Below are 19,002 nucleotides of genomic sequence, written 5' to 3' on the forward strand. Positions count from 1 at the left end.
CATGTTGTGATGCTGTGGGGTATTTACACAATTCCCACAGTCTGGAATGACATCTGGATGTAAACACAATTTTACGACAAAGCAAAAATGTTGCTGCGTCTATTTTTTGCGACAATGAAAGAAACTAGGGCAAACGTCTACGCCTTCAGATGTTATAAAAGTTTAAAACTTTTTCCTGACGTCAAGAAACAGTTTGTTTATCTCCCAGCAAGCTCCAGTATCCAATGTGGTCTGACTGACACTTATACATTTGAAGAAGAAGAAGAAGAAACCTTTATTTGTCACATGCACACTTCAAGCACAGTGAAATTCATCCTCTGCATTTAACCCATCTGAAGCAGTGAACACACACACATACACACACCCAGAGCAGTGGGCAGCCACACCAGAGCGCCCAGGGAGCAGTCAGGGCTTAGGTGCCTCACTCAAGGGCACTTCAGCGCAAGGCCGCCTCATGTTAACCTAACTGCATGTCTTTGGACTGTGGGGGAAACCGGAGCACCCGGAGGAAACCCACGCAGACACGGGGAGAACATGCAAACTCTGCACAGAAAGGCCCTCGCCGGCTGCTGGGCTCAAACCCGGAACCTTCTTGCTGTGAGGCGACCGTGCTAACCACTACACCACCGTGCCGCCCATTTGCAGCATTTGGATGAAGTTGTGATAGTCAGAGCTGAGGCTATTGCTATTATGGTTTATGGGAAGTCTATACAGATAGTAGCCCAAGATCAGGACTGAAATCCTGGAACTGCAAAGTGACACCATTACCACTGATAGCATTCTTACACGTGTTCTTGATATCATTCTAATAAACAATATATACGTGTTTCCAGACGAAACAAACCTCGCCCGGTAGCACTTATGATGAATATGAAGGAAGATATTGCGAAAAAACAATTTTGACCATGACCTTGATTTTGACCTTGTGTGTGAACATCTCATTATCTCTAGCCACTTTATCCTGTCCTACAGGGTCGCAGGCAGGCTGGAGCCTATCCCAGCTGACTACGGGTGAAAGGCGGGGTACACCCTGGACAAGTCGCCAGGTCATCACAGGGCTGACACATAGACACAGACAACCATTCACACTCACATTCACAGCTACACTCAATTTAGAGTCACCAGTTAACCTAACCTGCATGTCTTTGGACTGTGGGGGAAACCGGAGCACCCGGAGGAAACCCATGCAGACACGGGGAGAACATGCAAACTCCGCACAGAAAGGCCCTCGCCAGCCACGGGGCTCGAACCCGGACCTTCTTGCTGTGAGGCGACAGCGCTAACCACTACACCACCGTGCCGCCGTGTGTGAACATACTTTGCCAATAAACATGGTTCTGATTCTCTGCTGCTCTCAGCCAATCAGAACACACCATACTGCTCTCACACCGTACTGCACAATTGTTACACTCATACATTCTTACAGCATGATGATATAATGGCTATCACCTCTATATGAAGCAGTAGCCACAAAAACCTTGACCTTGACCAGATGACCCCCAAACTGTTGGAGGTTCTATTTGAGACCAATGTCCATATATCCGAACAGGATAAGCAGCTACAGAAAATGGATGGATGGATATCCATCTACCCTGAAAGTTTCATGAAGTTTGGTTCAGCCATTTTCCTGTAATATAATTAACAAAACCAACAAACAAACAAATAAAGAAACCCCATTGAAAACAATACCTCACCCCCTGGTGGACTCTGTCCTGGGTGAGGTAATAATTATTATACTGTACATACAGGACACTTTTTCAATGGAATAAAAACGTGTTCTATTCCCTTCTAGCGGGTTTCATTCATTTGGTTTGATAGCATGCGATATTGTTCGCATATCGCTTATCCTACGTGTATTATGTCACTTTACCCAGTGGAGAATGAGCACGCCCCGATCACCGCACAGGCTTCATATGGCTTCAGCCTAGGGGCCCCCACGCCCCCCGCCTCGCAGGGGGGCCCCCAGTTGGTCAAAAGAAAAAAACCCTTCATATTCATTGGCTCAAAATGAATATTTAAATAAACGGACGCTGATTGGGTGAGGCAAATCCGCCTTCCATATATAAACGTTAGACGTCACGCACGACGTCACTCCACAGTCGAACAGTGAACATGTGTGACAGAAAATACGAGAGCGGTGCTCAAAAGCGCAAGGCGCAATGGCAAAAAGCCCAACGTGACAAAGCTCTATTGAGCAATATACCAAAACTAACAGGGTTTTTTAAACCTAATGAAACCCAACTGGCAAGTGCAAGTCATCATGACACTAGCGTAGCAAACGTTATGTTAGCTGCAGCTGCAGCCAGTAGTACTACTAGCTCTGGTGAGGGTGGTAGTGGCCGGGGGGGGGGGCTACAGCAACTTGTAGCCTAGGGGCCCCTGGCCATGTTAATCCGGCCCTGAGAATGAGCATAGAATATGGTTTATGATATTTCATGGTTGTCAAGACAACATGATGAAATGTAAAACTTCCACGCTAGCAAGCGACTGTGATAATTTGTAAACAAACATGGCTGCCAGGTTTGCTTCATTAAATACAGAAGATTTTGAGAGAATTTTGGAAGACAAAGATGCGTTGAACACCCAAAAGGAATGTATAATAATAATAATAATAATAATAATAATAATAATAATATTGTTTGGCTTTTTTGTGGCACATCTGATATATTACATTCGGCTAGCATGATACTGAACGAGTCAAAGATGGAATATATCTGATATACCACTTAACTCTAGCCAATATTATTTAAATATCCAACCAGATCACTATCATTTATTCAAATTTATGCAAATGTTTCATGAGACTAGCCTGGCAATTCTCATTTTTGGAGTTTTGCTAATTATATGATATACACATTATACTGTGTTTCTAGTAATAGGTTCAGATGAGTCATGAGTTATGAATGATTTTAAAATCCCTGTCCTATACATGTGCTTTCACAGCTGTCAGAACGTATGTATCTTTTTTTTTTTTTTTTTACAAAATTCAGGGTATTGCTTATAGTCATGCCATTCTAAACATCTCCAAAGTCTTGGACAGTAGTGTTGTGGTGCTCGAGATTGGTTTTGGTCTCAGGACCACTTTTTGAAGGTCTTGGTTCCATCTCGTCATCGACCACATTTTTACTCAGGCTTGTCTTGGTCTCAGACATAGAGGACTTGGGATTTTATTTCAAAACTGATCAAGATCACAACTCTGAGGATTTCACAAAATTGCCTGTGCATTATCTGATTTATTTGTTAACATCGCTACTGTGATTGGATGTGAAATTTCCTGCTTCAGATGTGACCAATAATGTGACTCATTGCTCATTTGAAAATTGTCTTCCTGTTAACAGCCATCAGCCCTCCCTCACCAGACCCCTTTTCACACACAATGGTCTGGTCCTGGTCTTGACTCGGTTTCGCTTTGCCTCGGTTTTGGTCTTGGCTTGATCTCAACCTGTCAAAGTCTTGCTCTTGTCTTGGTCTCAATACACTTTGGTCTTGGTCATGACTTGGTCTCGGTTTAGGTGGTCTTGATTATAACATTAGGAAGCAGAGTTGGTATTGGTTAATACTTTAATGGAAGACCACTTGAGAATACTAGATGCTGTAAGATTTTCACTGGATAATCTCACCTGGATACTGTAGTTTTGTATGCAAGAACTACTGCTGTAATCATAAAGAATCAACCCATATCAAATATTTTTGAGAAGTTGATTTCCAATCCCACACACAGGCTTACAGAGAGGCTTACACATGGTGTTATCTCTAAGTTTTGTACCATAGCAAACGCTTTCCAGAGACACACTCTCTGCTGATGTCACATACCCTGCAGCTGAAAAGCACAAATCCAAACAGGCCCTTAGGTGAAATGTGTACTGTATGAATCTATACCCATGGTCTGGGTGTTAGGACAAGTCTGACTGCTGCCAAAGGGCCTTCTCAACCCATGCAGTTAACCAACCATTAGATGGGACAGACATCTTTTCAAGACAATGCTATTGTAGGGTACTTTGCATATAATAATACATGATTGGTGTCTTCAAGCTTCCAGCATATTTACTGATGATGAAAAGGAAGGGTGAAGGCAAGGTATATTTCTCCAGGTGTACAAATTCAACAGTCTAATTCAACTGTTCGATTAAACATCACTGGTGCATATTGGGGCGGCACGGTGGTGTCGTGGTTAGCGCTGTCACCTCACAGCAAGAAGGTTCTGGGTTCGAGCTCACCGGTCGACGGGGGCCTTTCTGTGTGGAGTTTGCATGTTCTCCCCATGTCTGCATGGGTTTCCTCTGGGTGCTCTGGTTTCTCCCACAGTCCAAAGACATGCAGGTTAGGCTAACTGGTGACTCTAGGTGTGAATGTGTGTGTAAATGGTTGAGAGGAGAAAACCTCTATAATAATCCAGTAGAAGGCAATGGGAAACCACTACTGTAATGTTCCCTAGAGACTCTGATGGCTGAAGCTGAAAGAGAGGCCATGTCACTGTAGTGATATGCCAAAATGGATGGATGGTGTGTACTTGCACTTAATCCTAGGGATAGATAAGGGGTAAGAACATCACAATCCATCAGAGCAGTTCTGTAAGGATGATTGGTCAGATGTATTATGCAAAAACTGTGCTGCAAGGAAATGTCCTCCAGATTGATAGTACTACATAAACCCAACATGTTCACATAGCTACAGGTAACACCCCCCGTATGAAATGCAATATTAATACTGTGGAACTCACAAGGGGTAAAATGAGGACATTTGCCATAATATACACAGCATTTTATATTGACTGAATATTTTTAAAAGCATATGAACTAAAAGTTGGTATGTTAACATACCAAAGGTAGTGAGGTCTCATCAGAGGATCTACATAAAATAGCATCTTCTGAGTTCTGCAAGTCTCAATGAAATAATGATTTATTTCAGTTCTATGAGGAAAAAAAAAAGGTTTGTTGTTTTAGAATGGCTGTTGTAAAATCCACTTGGGCTGGATCCACTTTTCTAGATATCCCTACTGCTTAAGTTTACTTCTAGACAAGATGTCCTTGGCAAGGAGAATGCTCATCTCATCTCATCTCATTATCTGTAGCCGCTTTATCCTTCTACAGGGTCGCAGGCAAGCTGGAGCCTATCCCAGCTGGAGAATGCTCATGAAAGTAATGTATTTACACTTTCATCATAGCGTCATTTCAGAGATAGGACTACTTTTCCAAAGAGAAGAATTAGTGACTGCCAACTTAGTTAGCTCAAAGTTAACATACTGTAGAAGTACCTCAGTTTTGGATGTACTGCTCATGGCTTTTACAGTACAAACACTTTGGACAAGAGTATGTGAGTCAAGTTACTCTTTCCTGTATCAACCCAGCATTGAGTTATATTCACGTATTATTCTATCAACATTCAATGGATATGAGCAATTGCACACTCCGATTGGCTACTCTCGGGCCCGGCGCGATGGGCGGGCCTTTGGGGGCCGGGCCCGCCCATTTAGGCACGTGGGCCCACCCTAGTGTGGGTCCGCCCACCCTGTCATAGGCTAGGGCCAACAGCTTAACACAATATTTAAAATAAATAAATAAATAAATAAATAAATCGCAGGCTACTACAATTAAACGCTTTTTTTTTTTAAAAGGCATAATATTAAAGAAAAAGTCCTTAATTTAAAATGTGTTAAAACTATTTGTAATCATCTGATTGGTTATTTTGTAATGATCTGGGTTGAACAGAAATGGTTTGGTTAAACGGAAATGGAAACACGCTCTGACTTTTGGCGCAAGCACTGCTCTCTGCGAGAACTCCTTTTCCACTCTGAAGAACGCTTTCACCGACCACAGACAAAGCATGCTGCACACACGCAAGGCCAATTTGATCAAATTGGCATTTGAGAAGGACTTAACAAAAAAGTTCAGGGAGGAGTGGAGTGACGCTGTCTTGCGAAGATTCCACGCGGCTGCACATCGTCGCCTACCGCTTTACTGAGGGTGAGCTTGAATTTTTAATCACTACATAATAGTTATACTTGAGTTGTTGATTATAGTAAGCCTACTGTGTGGGCTACAAAATAGTTATACACGACACACTGTTTTCTTAACGTTTCGGCCTGCGCCCATCTCGTCAGCCCTGCGCTGTCATGCACTTGGCGTTTGATTTGCAAACTAAGCACTGGAGGTAAGAAACTGGTTTTGACGTTTCAGTTAACCTATAAAACACATCTGTATTAAAGATTAATGTTGTCATGCTTCACAAAACTAGATTTGAGACATAAAACTTTTAAAGCGCATGGTTTCACTTAGAAGGGATTCAGTGACTGCAGTTAGGCTTTGTGCAGGGAGGATGAGTGTGATGTAATCTTCTGTTGCGCACTCTTAATTGTAAATATCAATCTTAATTTGCTGTCAACATTGATCACAATCATCCGTTTGCGCATTCAGTGTTGGGTATTCGGAACGAGTTTACAACATGACTTGTGCGCAAACGGAATACTGCCAATATTCCGTATGAAACGGAATATTCCCTGCAAATGCGCTCAGTGACGGACAATATATAGCAGCGGAACAGGGTGTCTGAAGAGCTGAAAATACACCATTTTAGAGTGTTTTTTTCAAAAATTTCTTACAGGGGAGCATGCCCCCGGACCCCCCTAGTAAAATTGGGTTCGCCGATGCGTGCCCACCCCCAGCCAGTGCAATGCCCAGCTACTAGACTGCTTCTGCCGCCAGGTCTGGCTACTCTACTACTATGCTTTTGCTGGGTTTCACGTGACGTCACATCCACCAGTTATTCAAAACTTTAGCTGGTGGTCTACCAAAGCTCAGTTGACAAAGCGTTTGTACAGAGAAGGTGCATTGCTCGCATGAAAAATGCCTTACGCTTGCATTGTTTTAGGTTGTTTGAATCGATCAAACCATGAAACTGATAAAAGTTTCTTCAGGGTTCCCTGTGAACTAATAAAAAAGGGTGAACAAACACAGGATTTCACAAAAATATGTCAAGAAAGGTGGCTTTTGAACCTCTCGGTGAAATCGAAGGGAGCCGAATCGAAGCGTGCTCGAGTTTGCAGTGATCACTTGGTGAAAGGTTTGTATTTCCCTCTCAGCTCTGTCCTTAGTGTTTTCCAAGTACTTTTCTTGCTATGTGTCGTTATTTTATGGAACTTTTTTTAGTCACGAAGCGCTAAAGTCCCCAGCTGTTTCTTTGTTTACTCCTCACAAAGTCCATATGCATGAAGGTCGCGACAAAATTCTTCCCCAGCCGTACAGTTACAATGCGCCGTGATCACTTCTCCGTCTTGTTTAACTAAGATCCAGGTCTTTAAAGGGGTTTCTGATGATCTTTGTGAATGATTTAGCTGAGAGATAAGAGCCAACACAAGTGAGAATCAAGCAAACTGTTGTTTGTTTACACTTCAACTTGCAGCGCTTCATTGTAAAGACGTGAACGAAAAGCTTAAAAAAACATACTTACACGAGCAAAAACAATCCAGGATTCATTTGGCAGCGACTTGATAGCGAGGTCCTTTACCCAGCCACATACAAAAAAGTTGTAAGCCTCCATACTCTTCCACGCTTTCATCTGTTTTGCGGTGTAGAAGGACGTCTGCAACACCAGATAGTTCGAGATGTCGGGGAACTCGACTGAAGGGTAGTTTTCGAGATTGTATGACAAATCCTTCTTTCCCAGACTGTAGGGGTCGATTCCATTGCACATAGCAATCTTCTGAATAGATCTAAAGCCAGCAGTGGCTTCTAGATTATGAGCATACTCTGATAAGTTATCGCTAGTTGTTGGCACTACGTCAGCTGCTTTGGTTTGCTCGACCACCAGCTGTTTAACCTTTTAAAATTGCTATGAAAAGTCATGTGACTGAAACCCAAGAATACATGTCCACTGTTGGTCATATCACACTTGAGAATATGCCTGAATTCATAGCTTTAATATAATTTATTTGTAAATGAAATAATACTCACTTTGAAATGTCTTAATTTATTGTATTTGTTCACAGATTTGAAATCTTGAACTCAAGGTGGAGAAAAAATTAAGCTAACAAGCATCAATTAAGTTACTACAACTTGAATTTTGTTTTAAATCAATTAACACAGAAATCTGAGTTTAAATCAAACACAATATTAAGTTGATGTCATTAGCAACATTATTAATTCAGCACAACTCATCAAAATAATGTTTGCAACCTAAAAAAGTATACATAAATCTCGTACCCATGTATTTAATTAAGTAGTTGTAATATATCCCCTGGATTACTTTTTCGAGTGTTGCTGATATTAGTTATAATCCAGTTTTTAGTCAAGGTAGTAACCTGCTTGAGATAATCTAGCCATCAAATCTGACATTTATCCACTAATTCAAAGTTCATGCATGATTATGTAAATCATTAACACTGCATCAGGGCCTGCAGAGTGAAAATGAATCATATTCAGTTTAGTGTATATGAATGAATCACTTAACTCACTACCAGGGAATCAATGACTGGGTTTACATGAAGCCTAATATTCTAATTATCATTGGTTTAAAAGCACAAACCAAATAAATAAAAAGCAATTCATATAATGCCCCAATCGTAAAGAACAAAAAGCACAGAAGGGTAGTTTAAACCTTTTCACAAACCTTTTCAAAAAGAAAAATTGAGCCATACAAATGCTCGAGTGGATTGTGTGTGGACGTCACACACTGCTTCCGGAAGTAATGGACGCTTGTGCCAAGATTTTCCTTGTCCATTTGCTGCAAGACAAATGTTTACATTGACTCATGTTCAATTAAAAAAAAAAAAAGTAAAATGGAATTCCTCTTTAAAAAAAAGAAAAATTTTCCAGCAAAAGGCAGCAAAGTTGTGGCTATGGCCCTGTACAGGATGGCATTTCAAAACAAATTATCCTGTGCTCATCCTTTTCTGTTCTGCATGTCTATGACAAAATAAATAAAAGAAACACAATAAGATTGGGGTGGCACGGTGGTGTAGTAGTTAGCGCTGTCGCCTCACAGCAAGAAGGTTCTGGGTTCGAGCCCAGTGGTCGGCAAGGGCCTTTCTGTGTGGAGTTTGCATGTTCTCCCCGTGTCCGCGTGGGTTTCCTCCGGGTGCTCCGGTTTCCCCCACAGTCCAAAGACATGCAGGTTAGGTTAACTGGTGACTCTAAATTGACCGTAGGTGTGAATGTGAGTGTGAATGGTTGTCTGTGTCTATGTGTCAGCCCTGTGATGACCTGGCGACTTGTCCAGGGTGTACCCCGCCTTTCGCCCGTAGTCAGCTGGGATAGGCTCCAGCTTGCCTGCAACCCTGTAGAAGGATAAAGCGGCTAGAGATAATGAGATGAGATGAGATGAGATGAGACAATAAGATTGGCTAAAATACTCACCACGTTCACAAGAGTATATTAAGCTATTCGGGATTGTGTGTCTCATCTCATCTCATTATCTCTAGCCGCTTTATCCTTCTCTACAGGGTCGCAGGCAAGCTGGAGCCTATCCAAGCTGACTACGGGCGAAAGGCGGGGTACACCCTGGACAAGTCGCCAGGTCATCGCAGGGCTGACACATAGACACAGACAACCATTCACACTCACATTCACACCTACGGTCAATTTAGAGTCACCAGTTAACCTAACCTGCATGTCTTTGGACTGTGGGGGAAACCGGAGCACCCGGAGGAAACCCAGACACAGGGAGAACATGCAAACTCCGCACAGAAAGGCCCCCATTGGCCACTGGGCTCAAACCCAGAACCTTATTGCTGTGAGGTCACAGTGCTAACCACTACACCACCGTGCCACCCTCATCGCTTGAATTGCTTTCATGTAACCAGTACGTTCATATTGTTGATCAGAATGAATGAATTTTTTAATGTCAGCCCTGTTATGACCTGGCGACTTGTCCAGGGTGTACCCCGCCTCTCGCCCATAGTCAGCTGGGCTAGGCTCCAGCTTGCCTGTGACCCTGCACAGGATAAGCGGTTACAAATAATGGATGGATAATGATTGTGCTAAAAAAAAATCATTTATTTCAAACTTCAAAAGTGGCATGCAAATGTAATAACTTGTCACTTGTTACTTAACTTTAGGACTGCAGTTGTCATGAACAGTTTTGCACTCAAGTTTCCATTAATAAAGAGTTATAACATCAACAAAACTGACTTCATGTTAAAACTGTTAATGTAAAAGTTATGTTGTCTGTTGTTGCCCAAATGAGAATGGGTTCCCTTTTGATAAGATAAGATAAGATAAGATAAGATAAGATAAGATAAGATAAGATAAGATAAGATAAGATAAGATAAGATAAGATAAGATAGCCTTTTATTATCCCACAAGGGGAAATTTACATTGTTACAGCAGCAAAATATATAAAGAGAAAAAGATAAGGCAGTGTAGGAGTAGTGCAAAAAAAGGATATATATATAAAAGAAATAAATTACAAACTTAGAGTAAAAAAATTAACACTTTTGCATAAATTAACAGGTTTGCAGCAGGGCTTTGAACCAGAATTTTTTTCCTATTGGTTTGTTCTGAACAGAAACGGAATTTTAACATTTCCGGTTTTGGGTTCCACCATTAAATAGATGTTCCCGAACCGGTTAGAACAAAAAACAATTTAATTCCCAGAACGGTTAATTACGCTCCCTGTCAGCTGTTTAACAAATGGGTATAAAATTATGTCTCTGTCTCATCCAGCTTAAGCCAAATGTAGGCTAATTCTATTACAACCTTCATTAAATAAGAAAAGAAATAATTCAAAACAATTATTATTTCAAATGTTGGCGATTTGGATTCTCAGTATGTCTTCCCATCTACACAAATAGAAAAAGTGCCAAAAATGAAAGATAATTCGTTTAGTGCGTTACCAAAGGCTAGTCAGGCCCTATGCATTGATAGGCTAACAGAGGTTAACGTCATTTAATGTTCGCGAGCCTCTCATTAACGTGGACAAATATATTGATATCGTGTTTGAAATTGACGTTTTTGAATAACGATAGACTGCAATATTTACCTCTTATTTAAGATGTGGAGACGTGATAGTAGTCCACCCTCCCGCTCTCTCCATTCAGTCAGCGAACGTCACACAGGAAGTGAACCCCAGCGGGTCATAGAAACTTGCACAGGAGAAGAATGACTTTTTTATCTGTAGGCTACGGAAACTTTGAGGAATGAAATAAAAACCAGTATTAACCGGTTACCATTATTTTTAATAAGCGTTTCTGTTCTGGAACATAAAAAATAATAAAGTTTCTGGTTTCGTTTCTGTTCCATATGAAATAGAAAAAAGTTCCCGGTTTTCGTTTTCGTTCCTTGAACCGGTTCAAAGCCCTGGTTTGCAGATATATAGTTAACATAAATGTATTACAAAGGTGGTATTGCACGTGTAAGTACGGTATTGCACAGGTAGTATTGCACAAGTAAGTCAGTATATTGCACAAGAGCCATTTTAACCATGTGTAGCTAGCAGTTTCAGAGGGGTTTCTATGGATGTAGAAGTGATCTGGACAGTATTGTTGATTATTGTGAGGAGTGGCTGGTGCTGTTCTTGGTGAGGTGCCGGTTGTACAGTCTCACAGCAGTAGGGAGAAAGGAGCTGCTGTATCTCTCCTTAACACACCGCAGATGGAGGAGCCGGTCACTGAAGGAGCTGCCCAGTGCTGCTACTGTCTCCTGCAGTGTGTTAGGACTAGGACTGTTTTGGCCTCTAGAGGCCGCTGTTATTTCCTTTTCATGTCGTGTTTATTTTGGCCTCTAGAGGCCGCCACTGTTCCTGTGTTTTGTGTTTGTGTTAATTGCCTAATTATCTTCACCTGTGTCCTTAATTAGTTTGTCTATTTATACCCCTGAGTTCAGTCCTCTTGTCACGGAGTCTTTGTGCTGTTATGTTTATCTCCAGTTTCCTTTGTACTGTGTTTTTTGATCTTCTTAGCTTTTGAATTTTTGCACTTTGCTTTTCTTTTGGATTATACTCTTTGGTTTTTTTTTTTGTCTTTTGTTTTGCCCTGTATATAGTGTATATAGTTTAAATAAACCTTTTGATTCTTTTTCTACTTCCGCCTCACGCCTCTGCATTTGAGTCATCCCCCTGGTGGCCTAGTGGGGGTTTGCTGGATTATCACACCAACGAACCAGGTTCGAATCCCAGCAAAACCCTAACAGAAAGACTCCGTCATGACCGACTCAGCAGAGGCTGCTTCAACTGTCTACCCGGCCAACCTTCAGGGAATTATGGCAGCTTTGACACGCTTCGGAGCGACCATGGACGCTCATGGACGTACGCTCACCAGCCAACGTGAGGCCCTCGCTCGCCACGAGGAACTGCTTCAGCAAATTGGGAAAACCCTGGCACAGCTGACATCTCTGCCTGCATCTCCTGCTCCTGATCCAGCTCCCACTCCTGCTCCAGTGCCTCCTGCAATGCTGCCTTCTTCACCTCGCGAACCCAGCCTTCCTGCACCACAGAGGTATGACGGCAAGCACAGTGAGTGCCGAGAGTTCCTTACCCAGTGTCAACTCACCTTTGAGCTTCAGCCTACCACCTACACTACGGATCGCCGCAAGATTGCCTTTGTGATCACCTTATTAGCTGGTAAGGCGCGAGCCTGGGCTACTGCTATCTGGCAAAGACAGGGACCTGAGTGCTTTGATTTCCAGCTGTTTTCTGAAGAGATGCTTCGGGTCTTCGATCAGGCAGACATCAGTACCGACGCAGCCCGAAAGCTCATGTCCATCCGGCAAGGAGGAAGCGTCGCAGATTACGCCATCTCGTTCCGAACACTCGCAGCAGTAAGTGGATGGAACGAGACTGCCCTGGTGTCAGCCTTCCACCATGGTCTGTCTGACCCCATCAAGGACGGTCTGGCCTCTATTGGATGCCCAAGTGACCTCGAAACCCTCATCTCACATGCTATTCGTCTGGACAACAGGATGAGAGAACGCCACCAAGCCTTGAGCCCCCCCAGCCTCCCTACCTCTACCTGGAGACCGTCTACCTCCTTCAGTGACTGTCCAGAACCCATGCAAGTGGGTCGTACTCGCCTCTCCGCATCTGAGAGGGAGCGCAGAAGGAGGGACAAGTGCTGCATCTACTGTGGCAAGCCTGGTCACTTCCGAGCATCATGTCCCGAACTCTTGGGAAAAGGACCGCCCCGTCCAGCCGAGGGAGGGTTGTGACGGGGCCTACCCTCTCTCCCGGACTCCCTGGTCAAGGAATCTACATCCCGGTCTCCATCTCCTGGGGTGAGTCTGTCCACTCTTGTCAAGCTTTGATAGACTCAGGGGCGGCTGGGAACTTTATGGATATTCACTTCGCCCAAAGCATCAATATTCCGACTGCACCTCTTGAAGTCCCACTGTCTGTGTCTGCCCTCGATGGCCAAGCGTTAGGTGATGGAAGAGTCACCCAAGTTACTTCTCCAGTTTTCCTCCAGTCTCAAGGTCACAAGGAAGAAATATCCCTGCACCTGATTCCTTCACCTGAGTTCCCAGTTATTCTAGGCCTTCCTTGGCTTACTCGCCACAACCCTCGCATAGACTGGGTAACAAGCCAGGTTGTGAAATGGGGCCCTGCATGCCATGCCTCTTGTCTGCTCTCTAGCTCTCCTGTGTCTCCTACCGGCTCCAGTTGCCCCGGACTCTGAGGATCAACCCCACTTTCCATGTTTCCCTGTTGCGGCCTGTACTGACATCTACGTATGCCCCTGCCCCTAGGAACCCCCCACCCCCCCGCATCTTCCAGGGGCAGACTGTGTTCACTGTGCATCGCCTGCTTGACTCCCGCCGGGTCCGCGGCAGGTTACAATATCTGGTGGACTGGGAGGGCTATGGTCCTGAGGAGCGCTGCTGGGTTCCTGCTCGGGATGTCCTTGATAAAGAACTATGTCGGGACTTCCATTCGGCCCATCCGGATCGCCCTGGGAACGTCAGGAGACGCTCCTAGAGGGGGGGGTCCTGTTAGGACTAGGACTGTTTTGGCCTCTAGAGGCCGCTGTTATTTCCTTTTCATGTCGTGTTTATTTTGGCCTCTAGAGGCCGCCACTGTTCCTGTGTTTTGTGTTTGTGTTAATTGCCTAATTATCTTCACCTGTGTCCTTAATTAGTTTGTCTATTTATACCCCTGAGTTCAGTCCTCTTGTCACGGAGTCTTTGTGCTGTTATGTTTATCTCCAGTTTCCTTTGTACTGTGTTTTTTGATCTTCTTAGCTTTTGAATTTTTGCACTTTGCTTTTCTTTTGGATTATACTCTTTGGTTTTTTTTTTTGTCTTTTGTTTTGCCCTGTATATAGTGTATATAGTTTAAATAAACCTTTTGATTCTTTTTCTACTTCCGCCTCACGCCTCTGCATTTGAGTCATCCCCCTGGTGGCCTAGTGGGGGTTTGCTGGATTATCACACCAACGAACCAGGTTCGAATCCCAGCAAAACCCTAACACAGTGGATGGGAGGTGTTCGCCATTAAGGATGACAACTTGGCCAACATCCTCCTCTCCCCCACTACATCCACTGAGTCCAGTGCACAGCCCAGGACAGATCCTGCCTTCCTAATCAGTTTGTTCAAGTTTTTTTTTTCCCTCTCTGCTGTTGTGATACTGCTTCCCCAACAGACAACTCCATAGAATACGGCTGATGCCGCCACAGAGCCATAAAAAGAATCCAGAAGTGGACCCTGTACTCCAAAGGCCCTGAGCCTCCTCAGCAGGTGGAGTCTGCTCTGGCCTTTCTTGTACAGGGCGCGTGTGTGATCAGTCCAGTCCAGTTTATTGTTCAGATGAACACCCAGGTACTTGTAGCTTCTAACGATCTCAATGTGCTTTCCCTGAATGTTCACTGGGGTAGGTGAAGAGAACCTCGTCCTGCGGAAATCCACCACCAGTTCCTTGGTTTTACTTGTATTGATCTGGTGGGAGTTCCGTTGGCACCAGTCCACAAAGTTCCTTGTCAGTTCTCTGTACTCGCCATCATTGCCATCTAGGATATAGCCCACAATAGCAGAGTCATCAGAGAACTTCTGTAGATGACAGGTAGTTGTATTGTATCTAAAGTCCACAGTGTAAAGTGTGAACAGAAATGGGGCCAGGACTGTCTCCTGTGGAGCCTCTGTGCTGCAAAGAATGGTGTCTGACACACAGTCCTTTAGTCTCACATACTGTGGTCTGTTTGTGAGATAGTCCATAGTCCATGAGGTAAGATGATGGTCCACCCCTGCGCTCTCCATCTAACTCCTCAGAAGAGTCGGCTGGATGGTGTTGAAGGCACTGGATAGATCAAAGAACATGATTCTAACAGTGCTTCCTGCCTTTTCAAGATGAGAGAGAGAGAGATCTATGAAGCAGGTAGATGACTGCATCTTCCACCCTGATGCCTGGCTGGTAGGCAAACTGCAGGGGATCCATAGCTGGCCCCACCAGTGTGCAGAGATGTGCCAGAACAAGTCTTTCCAGAGCCTTCATCAGGTGAGAGGTCAGCGCCACTGGTCTGGTTCCTCTCGAGGTTTCTTCTTCATGTCGTCTGAGGGAGTTTTTCCTTGTCACCGTCACCACAGGCTCGCTCATTGGGGATAGATTAGGGATAAAATTAGCTCATGTTTTAAGTCGTTCAAATTCTGTAAAGCTGCTTTGCGACAATGTTTATTGTTAAAAGTGCGATACAAATAAACTTGACTTGACTGTCAACTATGCTGAGTCACCTAAAATCCTTTGTTTTGAAATCAATAAAATTAATCACAATTCCACCTTACCTTTGAATTGTTTTAGACCAAACTCATCTCATTATCTCTCGCCGCTTTATCCTTCTACAGGGTCGCAGGCAAGCTGGAGCCTATCCCAGCTGACTACGGGCGAAAGGCGGGGTACACCCTGGACAAGTCGCCAGGTCATCACAGGGCTGACACATAGACAACCATTCACACCTACGGTCAATTTAGAGTCACCAGTTAACCTAACCTGCATGTCTTTGGACTGTGGGGGAAACCAGAGCACCTGGAGGGAACCCACACAGACAACATGCAAACTCCACACAGAAAGGCCCTCGCCGGCCCCGGGGCTCGAACCCAGGACCTTCTTGCTGTGAGGCGACAGCGCTAACCACTACACCACCGTGCCACCCTGTTTTAGACCAAACTTCGTAGCATATTTAGTGCTTTTAGGAACAGCATTTTCTTTCATAATTTGAAATTCTTCCTGATGGCAACAAAGCGATTGGCTGCCATTTTGCCAAGTCGCTCGAGGTGATTATCAAGAAATAGTCTGAAAATTAGCGTGCATGATTTCCTATAGTCACCTGCGTATTTATACTAATATTTATTAATACAGATCCCAAAGTCTCAGTACCCATTGAATTTGTGGAGGAACATTAAGCCCAGTCTTAGACTACAACAATACTGTACAGCATCTTTAACCTATTCTCTGTGTACCACATCTGATTATCATGGATACGAATTGTGATGTGTTTTCATCCACTGTACTGTAAAAAAACATTTGACGAGAATATTAAAGCCTAACAGTAATTGTTGAATTATGTCAAACTATGTGATTATATAAAATTAATATTTAACAGTTATTGCACAAAATCAAGTTGTACATGAGCCGATAGCCGACGAGGCACATAGCACCGAGTTGGCTATAACCCAAGTATGATGAGATTGAGTGGAATAACTGTTTTATTCTATCCACATTCACTGGATTTTGAGAAACAAAGTATTTTTATTTTTTGCAAATTCAATAAATAAAAAAAACTTTACACAAAACGTCCAATGAAATCATTTCCGCTTAGAATGTAAACAAACTGTCGAAATGACAGTCGCAATTAGTGAAAAATGCAATAATAACAATTCTTGAAAAATAAAAAAAGATCCATTCTTACTATCAAATACTTTTATTCCATATTTTGTTGGGCTTTTTTGTGTGTATTTTTTGAGGTTTAGTTTTTGAGTAGAGTTTTTATTTTGTCCTTGGTTGGTTCAGCAGCACGCTCTGCCATTTTGTTTTTCTATACTCACAGTATATGAGCTAATTGCTGGGTTTCAGTCATGTGAGTTTTCTTAGCAGTTTTACCGGAAGTGAAATAGCTGGTGGTCTAAACGGCTGCCGTAGTGCAAAGAACTAATGATATCTTATCAGAGTATGCTTGTAATCTAGAAGCCACTGCTGGCTTTAGATCTATTCAGAAGATTGCTATGTGCAATGGAATCGACCCCTACAGTCTGGGAAAGAAGGATTTGTCATATGATCTTGAAAACTACCCTTCAGTCGAGTTCCCCGACATCTCGAACTATCTGGTGTTGCAGACGTCCTTCTACACCGCAAAACAGATGAAAGCGTGGAAGAGTATGGAGGCTTACAACTTTTTTCTATGTGGCTGGGTTTTGACAATGCTTTGTCAACTGAGCTTTGGTAGACCACCAGCTAAAGTCTTGAATGACTAATAAGACAGATGTGACATCATGTGAAACCCAAGAATATGGAGGTGAGGTTACACCTGCTAATGAATTTACATTACATTACAGGCATTTAGCAGATGCTCTTATCCAGAGCAACATACAACATACCCAGAGCGGCCTGAGGAGCAGTTGGGGGTTAGGTGCTTTGCTCAAGGGTACTTCAGCCATTCCTGCTGGTCCAGGGAATCAAACCGGCGACCTTTTGGTCCCAAAGCTGCTTCTCTAACCATTAGGTCATGGCTTCCCCAGTTGATGGAATATATTGCTATCCTACACATAGCTACCACTAGTCATGTTTATTAGTGTAATTTGCCATCATACTTTTTAGTTTTATCACAGCAGTGGATAAGAATGATGATATATATATATTTTAAGTTCGTTTCTTAGACAAGGATATTTTTTAATCTTGTTACCTTGTTGACAGTTTCGGCGAGAATCTCCCGCCTTCTTCAGAAACAGTCACCAGATGTCGAGTGGTGACGTGCCTTATCAGCTGATGTTGCGTGCAGGAGGCATGAACGTCCCGCCCAATTTGACAGGTAGTCCACGCCTCCTGCTGTCAGGTCGCTCCTCCAGGAAAACCTAAAATCAGCCATTTCAGACCACTGCAAACGGCAAAATCACATAATGAATTGGGAAGAGGCCAGAGTCATTCGCGCTGAAGAAAATAGATTCCAGCGTTGGATTTTAGAGGCAGTGGAGATACGCAAGCGGGCGCAGAGGACGATGAACCGGGACGAGGGAGCGTATGCACTGTCGCACACCTGGAGCGCCGTCCTGGAGGAGCGACCTGACAGCAGGAGGCGTGGACTACCTGTCAAATTGGGCGGGACGTTCATGCCTCCTGCACGCAACATCAGCTGATAAGGCACGTCACCACTCGACATCTGGTGACTGTTTCTGAAGAAGGCGGGAGATTCTCGCCGAAACTGTCAACAAGGTAACAAGATTAAAAAATATCCTTGTCTAAGAAACGAACTTAAAATATTTGTAATAGTTAGACATAATGAACATCCACTACGTAAGAATGATGATGTTTCATTTGACCAATCTGCTCAGCTCCAGAAGCCTTTTCATGTGTGTCATGGTGTGGAAAAGAATGATTATATTTTTGCTTATTCATGTAACTGTCAACGACATTGTATAATCTAATTTCCTTCCATCGCATGTTACTTGGCTTTGGCTGTTATCTCCATGCAGACTCAGGTTTTGAAGTCGTCACAGATGTTTCAGATGGATTTAGATGTGATCCAAAATCTGTTGTACTACCCTTAGAACTGGCTGAGTCTTTTATACCATGCCAGTATTTAATCCTCAAAGAAGTGTACTGATGAATGAGTAAGTATTCTGGGTTAAAAATTTTCATACTGTTTCAAATACTGACTGTCTGCTCACAAAAACATGTTCATTGGGTTTTTTTATATTTATTTTTAAATTTTTTTGCTCTAAATAAGAAATTAAAATTGAGACAGTGATATTTTGGATACAATACCGCCAAATGTTCTATTTATTTTTGCTCCGCGAGTGGACACATATCCCGAAGAAGCCACATTCACTTTATAGCACATTGGCTAGCTAGCTTGCATTGATTTGTATGTTCCT

The sequence above is a fragment of the Neoarius graeffei genome, chromosome 14, assembly GCF_027579695.1.
Source record: "Neoarius graeffei isolate fNeoGra1 chromosome 14, fNeoGra1.pri, whole genome shotgun sequence".
Lineage (NCBI taxonomy): Eukaryota > Metazoa > Chordata > Actinopteri > Siluriformes > Ariidae > Neoarius > Neoarius graeffei.